The 9796-nt window shown below is 35.3% G+C and overlaps 1 pseudogene; it reads left to right on the top strand.

Moving 5' to 3' along the window:
* Positions 1-331: 331 nt before the first annotated feature.
* Positions 332-9796, top strand: part of LOC111140832 — a 30270-nt pseudogene continuing 20805 nt past the window's right edge.

The raw sequence follows: 9796 nt of genomic DNA, 5'->3' as shown, positions 1-9796 counted from the left end.
AAAATAAATATATGATAACCATCATGTTAGTAACCAAAGTACTATATTTGTTTTTCTTGTAAGTCATCTCTTTATTTAGTACTCATTCAATAAGGCTTACTATCTACCATGAGCTAATAATGGACTTGAATATGAGTAAGATACCACAGCTGCATCAAGAGGCTTAAGTTAAAAAAAAAAAAAAAAAAAAAAAAGAAGGCTTAAATCTATCTATTCCACACAGGGGTTATATGGACATTTTGACAACAATCCAAGTATTCAGATTCTACAGTAGAAGTGTATATGTATGTTCTGGGGTTAAGAAAGATAATGACTCTTACTGTAAGGGCAGATGGGGAATATGAAAGGATTTACAGAGAAAATATGTGAGCTGGCACCTGAAGTGAATAATACAGCTTATAGTGAAAAGTATGGGTTCAAGTACAAGCTTCACTACCTGATTGTGATATACATAGGCAAGGTATTTATCCACACTAGGCCTTAATTTCCTCCTCTGTAAAATGGAAATATAAAAGTGTTTTCCTCACAGGGTTGTTTTGAAGATTAAATGAGAAAAATCCATGTAAAGGGCTTATTAGAATGATGGAAAATTAGAAGCATTCAGTAAATCTTGATTTTTAACATGAATAGGAATTTTCCAAAAGGTCCAGTCAAGAAAGAAAAATCCACATGATGGAAATGGTAAAGAGAAAATAAAAGCATAATTTGAAGAAAAAGTGGTGACACTAAGTTTGAAATGGTTGTTGAGGAATTGAATAGATAATGCAGCCGAGAGCCTAGAAATGTTAATTATTTGTTATAATCATTATTATTCTCTTTTCAATTAACTTTGCAAAGTCGGTGACTTTTTAGCACCAACGTGTTTGTGTTAATTCCTCATCCTTTTCCCTTCTCAACTCATTTTAGTCTAACTTCTGATTTATGTGTCTGTTTCAATACTTATTTATTAACTCATTTTTATTTATCTATTACTTATTGAGTGCCTATCATGAAGCTAAGCTTAAAATGAAGAGATAAGATATAATATATGTCCTTCCATTGTTATGAAGAAAAAAAAAATAATAATGGTACACTAAGTTCCAGGGCACTAAGAAAGAGACTCTGTGTTTACAATGAGAAAGAAAAACAGCCCCTAACATTCAGGCTTTGACTTAGCATCACTGCTAAGAACTGGTGTTCCCCTGCTGAACATAAAAAATTTCACAAAACATCAACATCAGACAAGGGCCCTCTGTGACCGTGATGGATCAAGACAAAAACGAGAACATCCCACTATTATGCTTGAACACAGACAGAACATGAACACTGTTCAACCCACAAAATTCCTAACACTCCCACTCTAGCTAATAGGAGAGACTGTTGCTTATTTATCAATTGAGGATTTAGCTTTGCTCTAGTCTGCTCCATCTACAGATAAAATTTGTTGAGATATTCCACATTAAATTTTCTCTCCTTTCTGAAAGCTCCCAATTCAGAGTGAACCCCAGCTTCATCAGATTGTGCCCAAAATCCCCTTACCAAGACTAAATTCCTAAGTCCTACCTAACATACCCCATTGTTAACCCTGGAATGCGTTCTCACTAAATGCGATGAGTAATAAACACAACTTCTGTAACTATAGGTGTGCGCCTGATAGTCTTTGGCTAGAGAGCACTAATAACAAATAGAAAATACAGTGGGCATGAGATAAACATGTTTCAGCTTGGTAAGGCTTTTGGATCAAACATGCTATTCAGGCTAGTTGTCATGTTATCAGGTCAACTTTCTTAACAACCTGTGAGACATATTTTAGGGTATATTTACACTATTGCATGAAGTCTTCTGGTTGGTATTGGGCACTAGGCCTTACTGGTTTAAGACTTTATACACTACATATATTTTATTCTCAAATAATACTACTACCTTTACGGTGAATGGCAACAACAACAACAACAAAAAAAGTGAATTTTCTGAGTGTTGTCATATATTGACAACAAAGACAAATGTCCCAGTGAAGGGAGCTAAAACCTTTTTGTCTGAGGCTCAAAAAAGTTGACTGAATGTGTACGTGTAAACCCTAGCGCTATAGACACAGGATTTCTGAATCTTATATACTGATTAAGGATATCCATCTCTGAATCCTAGTCTACAAAATCTAAAGAATGAAGGATAAAACAAAAGATAAATGTGAATGAAAAAAAGAAAAGACAACTTTGGAATAGGAAAGGAATCAATGCACCAAATCACTTTTTTTTCCTTCCTGATCTCCTATTCACTTTAAATTGAGTGTGTTCTTTTTTTCTTTCTTCATTCTTTTTTTCTTTCACCCCTTTCCACACAATATGGAACTTTAAACACCATGATGCAAAGCAACTTTCTAGTTCCTGCTAATGAATCTGACTTCTCTCATGATATCTATTTAACAGCATACAAGGGAAGGCTCCACATTTTAAGACATAAATGGAATTAAGCTTCTGAGTTGATACTGATGATTACACAAAGAATATACTTGGAAAGAATATTGAAACCTATGAAATGTTATTGTGTTTTTTGTGTGTTATTGTTTAAAAAAGTGAGATTATTGTTAAAACTAAAATTATTAAATACCTATTACTTATATGTCAAGTAATATTTCCAATACTTTCCAAATATGGTCTTACAAGTAATTTTTTTTCAGCTTGGTGAAAATAAATGAAACATTAACTCTTATGTCCCTGATGTCTGAAATAATTTAGCTATTTTACCAATATGCTTTTTGGGCAAATTCCCCCCAGTGATTCTATGATTAACATAAATGCTGCATATAGGAAATTTTTGCCTTAACTTGCAGATTACATTATTAATTTCACATAGACTCTTCATCCTAAAATCAACCTACCAATGTTTTCTCATTTCTAACCAAGTATTCAAAATTAATCAACTTTCTGAAGCATCATGTTTAGTGACATGACAGCAATGTGTCTGCCATAACCAATCAGGTGAAACATCATTGTAAGGCAGGTGTTTCAAAGATAGGACTTTAAAAATTAATGAGCAAAGGGAGTAAAACATGTACATTCCCAACCTTTCTTTTCTTTGAAGGCTCTAAAGAGGACAGATATGAAAACTCAGTTTTCTTCAAAGGCAGTTATTTAAATTTCAAATGGACTGTTTTACATTGCTAAATTTTAGATAAAATTAAATACCATGCAGTCATGTATCAATGTCTTTAAGAGTAAAAATATTCCTTCTGTATTTTTTTATTTCAGCTCCCTCTGACCCTCTATGTATTATTTTATTTCATTCAACACACTCTTCATCCTATCAACATCTCCAAATCTGTTAATCTTCTCAAACTTTATCTCATTAGAGATATATGAATATATATTAATATAACCATCAACAATATATTTTTTACTGTTTAGCATATTTTGTTTTCTGTTGTTTTATTATTAACCTACTTGCATATACATTTGAAGTTTATTTTTTTGTAGGTAGCACATAGTTATGAGTACTTTTTATCCAATCTAACAAGCTCTTGATCTTTATGTTTAAACCATTTACATTTAGCCTGGTTATTGATATGGCTAAGTATATATCTAATATTCTGCTATATATTCTCTATTGATTCTCTCTGTTTTATTGTTCCACTTTTCCTTTTCTTTTTTTTTCTGGTTTGTCTTGCACTATCTTTTTTATTATTGTTATTTACCTCCTGTTATTACCTGTTGGGTTACTACCTAAAACTGTGTGTGCATGATTTTATTGATTGCTTCTGAATCAACATTATCCATTTTTAATATATCACAATCTATCTTTAACTGATATTAACCATTTCAAGTATAAGAATATTAAAACAGTATACTCTATACTAGTTCTTAAATAGCATTTCTCCGTTTCTACTTTGTGTTCTACTGTGGCCATATCTTTTACTTTCATATATTTATAAACCCCAAATCTGTTATTATTTTGAGTTGCCAATCATCTCTTAATGAGATTTAAATGAAAAGAAAAAAGCCTAGATCCATGCATATGATTACTATTTCTACTGATCATCATCCTTTGTATAGATCCAGACCTTCATGTGGCATTATTTTCCTTCTTCCTGAAGAACTTCATTAAATATTTTAATATGGATATGCTGTTGATAAATTCTTTCAACTTTTGTATGCCCAAAAGAGTACTTCACTTTCTCTTATAAAGACATTTGTGCTTGGTATAAAATTGCTTGTAGACAGTACGTCTTAGTACTTTAAATATGTTGATTCTTAGTCTCTCATCTTGCATCATTTTGTCTGAAATCAGTTGTCATCCTTGTCTTTGTTCCTTAGAATCAGACTGACTTTTACTCTGGAAGCTTTTAATTCTCCCTTTTATCACTGGTGTCAAGTAATTTAATTCAGACCTGGTGTAATTTTTTTTTCATGTTTTATCAAATTTGGAAATTTTTAGCCATTGCTTTTTCAAACAGTTTTTCTGTCCTTTTCTTTCAGATACTTCACTTAAACCTACATTAAGCTGAGTAAGGTTTATCCATTTCTCACTGATGCTTCTTCATTATTTATTTTCTTTTCATGTTTCATTGTAGATGACTTCTATTACAAGGACTTCAAATTCAGTAGTTTCTTCAGTATCTAATCAGACTTTAATCTCATCTAATGTATTTTTCATCATACACTTGTAGATTTTATCTCTGAATTTTTTATTTGAATTTTATGTCTTATTTATGTCAACATGTTTTTTTTGAACATCTGAAATGCAGTCATAATAATGGTTTTAATGCCCTTTCTGCTAATTATAAAATAGGCATCAGTTCTAGGTCTATTTTAATTGATTGTCTTTTATCTCCATTATGGAAGTACATTTTTCCTGCTTCTTTATGTGCCTTGCCAGTTTTTTTCAGATGTTAGCCATTGTGAATTTTTTTTTTTTTTTTTTAGTTTTAGTTTTTATAAACATATATTTTTATCCCCAGGGGTACAGGTCTGTGAATCGCCAGGTTTACACACTTCACAGCACTCATCATAGCACATACCCTCCCCAATGTCCATAACCCACCACCCCCAAACCCCTCCCCCCATTAACCCTCAGTTTGTTTTGTGAGATTAAGAGTCACTTATGGTTTGTCTCCCTCCCAATCCCCTTGTTTCATTTACTCTTCTCCTACCCCCTTAACCCCCCATGTTGCATCTCCTCTCCCTCATATCAGGGAGATCATATGATAGTTGTCTTTCTCCGATTGACTTATTTCGCTAAGCATGATACCCTCTAGTTCCATCCACGTCGTCGCAAATGGCAAGATTTCATTTCTTTTGATGGCTGCATAGTATTCCTTTGTGTATATATACCACCTCTTCTTTATCCATTCGTCTGTTGATGGACATCTAGGTTCTTTCCATAGTTTGGCTATTGTAGACATTGCTGCTATAAACATTCGGGTGCACGTGCCCCTTCGGATCACTACGTTTGTATCTTTAGGGTAAATACCCAGCAGTGCAACTGCTGGGTCATAGGGTAGTTCTATTTTCAACATTTTGAGGAACCTCCATGCTGTTTTCCAGAGGGGTTGCACCAGCTTGCATTTTCACCAACAGTGTAGGAGGGTTCCCCTTTCTCCGCATCCTCGCCAGCATCTGTCATTTCCTGACTTGTTCATTTTAGCCATTCTGACTGGTGTGAGGTGGTATCTCATTGTGGTTTTGATTTGTATTTCCCTGATGCAGAGTGATGTGGAGCACTTTTTCATGTGTCTGTTGGCCATCTGGATGTCTTCTTTGCAGAAATGTCTGTTCATGTCCTCTGCCCATTTCTTGATTGGATTATTTGTTCTTTGGGTATTGAGTTTGCTAAGTTCTTTATAGATTTTGGACACTACCCTTTATCTGATATGTCCTTTGCAAATATCTTCTCCCATTCTGTCAGTTGTCTTTTGGTTTTGTTAACGGTTTCCTTTGCTGTGCAAAAGCTTTTGATCTTGATAAAATCCCAATAGTTCATTTTTGCCCTTGCTTCCCTTGCCTTTGGCGATGTTCCTAGGAAGATGTTGCTGCGGCTGAGGTCGAAGAGGTTGCTGCCTGTGTTCTCCTCAAGGATTTGGATGGATTCCTTTCTCACATTGAGATCCTTCATCCATTTTGAGTCTATTTTCGTGTGTGGTGTAAGGAAATGATCCAATTTCATTTTTCTGCATGTGGCTGTCCAATTTTCCCAACACCATTTGTTGAAGAGGCTGTCTTTTTTCCATTGGATATTCTTTCCTGCTTTGTCGAAGATTAGTTGACCATAGAGTTGAGGGTCTATTTCTGGGCTCTCTATTCTGTTCCATTGATCTATGTGTCTGTTTTTGTGCCAGTACCATGCTGTCTTGATGATGACAGCTTTGTAATAGAGCTTGAAGTCCGGAATTGTGATGCCACCAACTTTGGCTTTCTTTTTCAATATTGCTTTGGCTATTCGAGGTCTTTTCTGGTTCCATATAAATTTTAGGATTATTTGTTCCATTTCTTTGAAAAAAATGGATGGTACTTTGATAGGAATTGCATTAAATGTGTAGACTGCTTTAGGTAGCATAGTCATTTTCACAATATTTATTCTTCCAATCCAGGAGCATGGAACATTTTTCCATTTCTTTGCGTCTTCCTCAATTTCTTTCATGAGTACTTTATAGTTTTCTGTGTATACATTCTTAGTCTCTTTGGTTAGCTTTATTCCTAGGTATCTTATAGTTTTGGGTGCAATTGTAAATGGGATTGACTCCTTAATTTCTCTTTCTTCTGTCTTGTTGTTGGTGTAGAGAAATGCAACTGATTTCTGTGCATTGATTTTATATCCTGACACTTTACTGAATTCCTGTACAAGTTCTAGCAGTTTTGGAGTGGAGTCTTTTGGGTTTTCCACATATAGTATCATATCATCTGCGAAGAGTGATAGTTTGACTTCTTCTTTGCCAATTTGGATGCCTTTAATTTCCTTTTGTTGTCTGATTGCTGAGGCTAGGACTTCTAGTACTATGTTGAATAGCAGTGGTGATAACGGACATCCCTGCCGTGTTCCCGACCTTAGCGGAAAAGCTTTCAGTTTTTCTCCATTGAGAATGATATTTGCGGTGGGTTTTTCATAGATGGCTTTGATAATATTGAGGTATGTGCCCTCTATCCCTACACTTTGAAGAGTTTTGATCGGGAAGGGATGCTGTACTTTGTCAAATGCTTTTTCAGCATCTATGGAGAGTATCATATGGTTCTTGTTCTTTCTTTTATTAATGTGTTGTATCACATTGATTGATTTGCGGATGTTGAACCAACCTTGCAGCCCTGGAATAAATCCCACTTGGTCGTGGTGGATAATCCTTTTAATGTACTGTTGAATCCTATTGGCTAGTATTTTGGCGAGAATTTTTGCATCTGTGTTCATCAAGGATATTGGCCTGTAGTTCTCTTTTTTGATGGGATCCTTGTCTGGTTTTGGGATCAAGGTGATGCTGGCCTCATAAAATGAGTTTGGAAGTTTTCCTTCCATTTCTATTTTTTGGAACAGTTTCAGGAGAATAGGAATTAGTTCTTCTTTAAATGTTTGGTAGAATTCCCCCGGGAAGCCATCTGGCCCTGGGCTTTCATTTGTTTGGAGATTTTTGATGACTGTTTCAATCTCCTTACTGGTTATGGGTCTGTTCAGGCTTTCTATTTCTTCCTGGTTCAGTTGTGGTAGTTTATATGTCTCTAGGAATGCATCCATTTCTTCCAGATTGTCAAATTTGTTGGCGTAGAGTTGCTCATAGTATGTTCTTATAATTGTCTGTATTTCTTTGGTGTTCGTTGTGATCTCTCCTCTTTCATTCATGATTTTATTTATTTGGGTCCTTTCTCTTTTCTTTTTGATAAGTCTGGCCAGGGGTTTATCGATCTTATTAATTCTTTCAAAGAACCAGCTCCTAGTTTCGTTGATTTGTTCTACTGTTTTTTTGGTTTCTATTTCATTGATCTCTGCTCTGATCTTTATGATTTCTCTTCTCCTGCTGGGTTTAGGGTTTCTTTCTTGTTCTTTCTCTAGCTCTTTTAGGTGTAGGGTTAGGTTGTGTACCTGAGACCTTTCTTGTTTCTTGAGAAAGGCTTGTACCGCTATATATTTTCCTCTCAGGACTGCCTTTGTCGTGTCCCACAGATTTTGAACCGTTGTGTTTTCATTATCATTTGTTTCCATGAATTTTTTCAACTCTTCTTTAATTTCCTGGTTGGCCCATTCATTCTTTAGAAGGATGCTGTTTAGTCTCCATGTATTTGGGTTCTTTCCAAATTTCCTCTTGTGATTGAGTTCTAGCTTCAGAGCATTGTGGTCTGAAAATATGCAGGGAGTGATTCCAACCTTTTGATACTGGTTGAGACCTGATTTAGGACCAAGAATATGATCTATTCTGGAGAATGTTCCATGTGCACTAGAGAAGAATGTGTATTCTGTTGCTTTGGGATGAAATGTTCTGAATATATCTGTGATGTCCATCTGGTCCAGTGTGTCATTTAAGGCCTTGATTTCCTTGTTGATCTTTTGCTTGGATGATCTGTCCATTTCAGTGAGGGGAGTGTTAAAGTCCCCTACGATTATTGTATTACTGTTGATGTGTTTCTTTGATTTTGTTATTAATTGGTTTATATAGTTGGCTGCTCCCATGTTAGGGGCATAGATATTTAAAATTGTTAGATCTTCTTGTTGGACAGTTCCTTTGAGTATGATATAGTGTCCTTCCTCATCTCTTATTATAGTCTTTGGCTTAAAATCTAATTGATCTGATATAAGGATTGCCACTCCTGCTTTCTTCTGATGTCCATTAGCATGGTAAATTCTTTTCCACCCCCTCACTTTAAATCTGGAGGTGTCTTCAGGTTTAAGATGAGTTTCTTGTAGGCAACATATAGATGGGTTTTGTTTTTTTATCCATTCTGATACCCTGTGTCTTTTGATTTGGGGCATTTAGCCCATTCACATTCAGGGTAAGTATTGAGAGATATGAATTTAGTGCCATTGTATTGCCTGTAAGGTGACTGTTATTGTATATTGTCTCTGTTTCTTTCTGATCTACTACTTTTAGGGTCTCTCTTTACTTAGAGGACCCCTTTCAATATTTCCTGTAGAGCTGGTTTGGTATTTGCAAATTCTTTCAGTTTTTGTTTTTCCTGGAAGCTTTTAATCTCTCCTTCTATTTTCAATGATAGCCTAGCTGGATATAGTATTCTTGGCTGCATGTTTTTCTCGTTTAGTGCTCTGAATATATCATGCCAGCTCTTTCTGGCCTGCCAGGTCTCTGTGGATAAGTCTGCTGCCAATCTAATATTTTTACCATTGTATGTTACAGACTTCTTTTCCCGGGCTGCTTTCAGGATCTTCTCTTTGTCACTAAGACTTGTAAATTTGACTATTAGGTGACGGGGTGTGGACCTATTCTTATTGATCTTGAGGGGAGTTCTCTGAACCTCCTGGATTTTGATGCTTGTTCCCTTTGCCATATTGGGGAAATTCTCTCCAATAATTCTCTCCAATATACCTTCTGCTCCCCTCTCTGTTTCCTCTTCTTCTGGAATCCCAATTATTCTAATGTTGTTTCGTCTTATGGTGTCACTTATCTCTCGAATTCTCCCCTCATGGTCCAGTAGCTGTTTGTCCCTCTTTTGCTCAGCTTCTTTATTCTCTGTCATTTGGTCTTCTATATCACTAATTCTTTCTTCTGCCTCATTTATCCTAGCAGTGAGAGCCTCCATTTTTGATTGCAACTCATTAATAGCTTTTTTGATTTCAACTTGGTTAGCTTTTAGTTCTTTTATTTCTCCAGAAAGGGCTTTTATATCTC

Source organism: Enhydra lutris, unplaced genomic scaffold (assembly GCF_002288905.1).
Source record: "Enhydra lutris kenyoni isolate GAN:26980312 unplaced genomic scaffold, ASM228890v2 scaffoldscaffold1, whole genome shotgun sequence".
NCBI classification, from domain to species: domain Eukaryota; kingdom Metazoa; phylum Chordata; class Mammalia; order Carnivora; family Mustelidae; genus Enhydra; species Enhydra lutris.
This window is presented reverse-complemented; position numbering and strand designations above follow the sequence as displayed.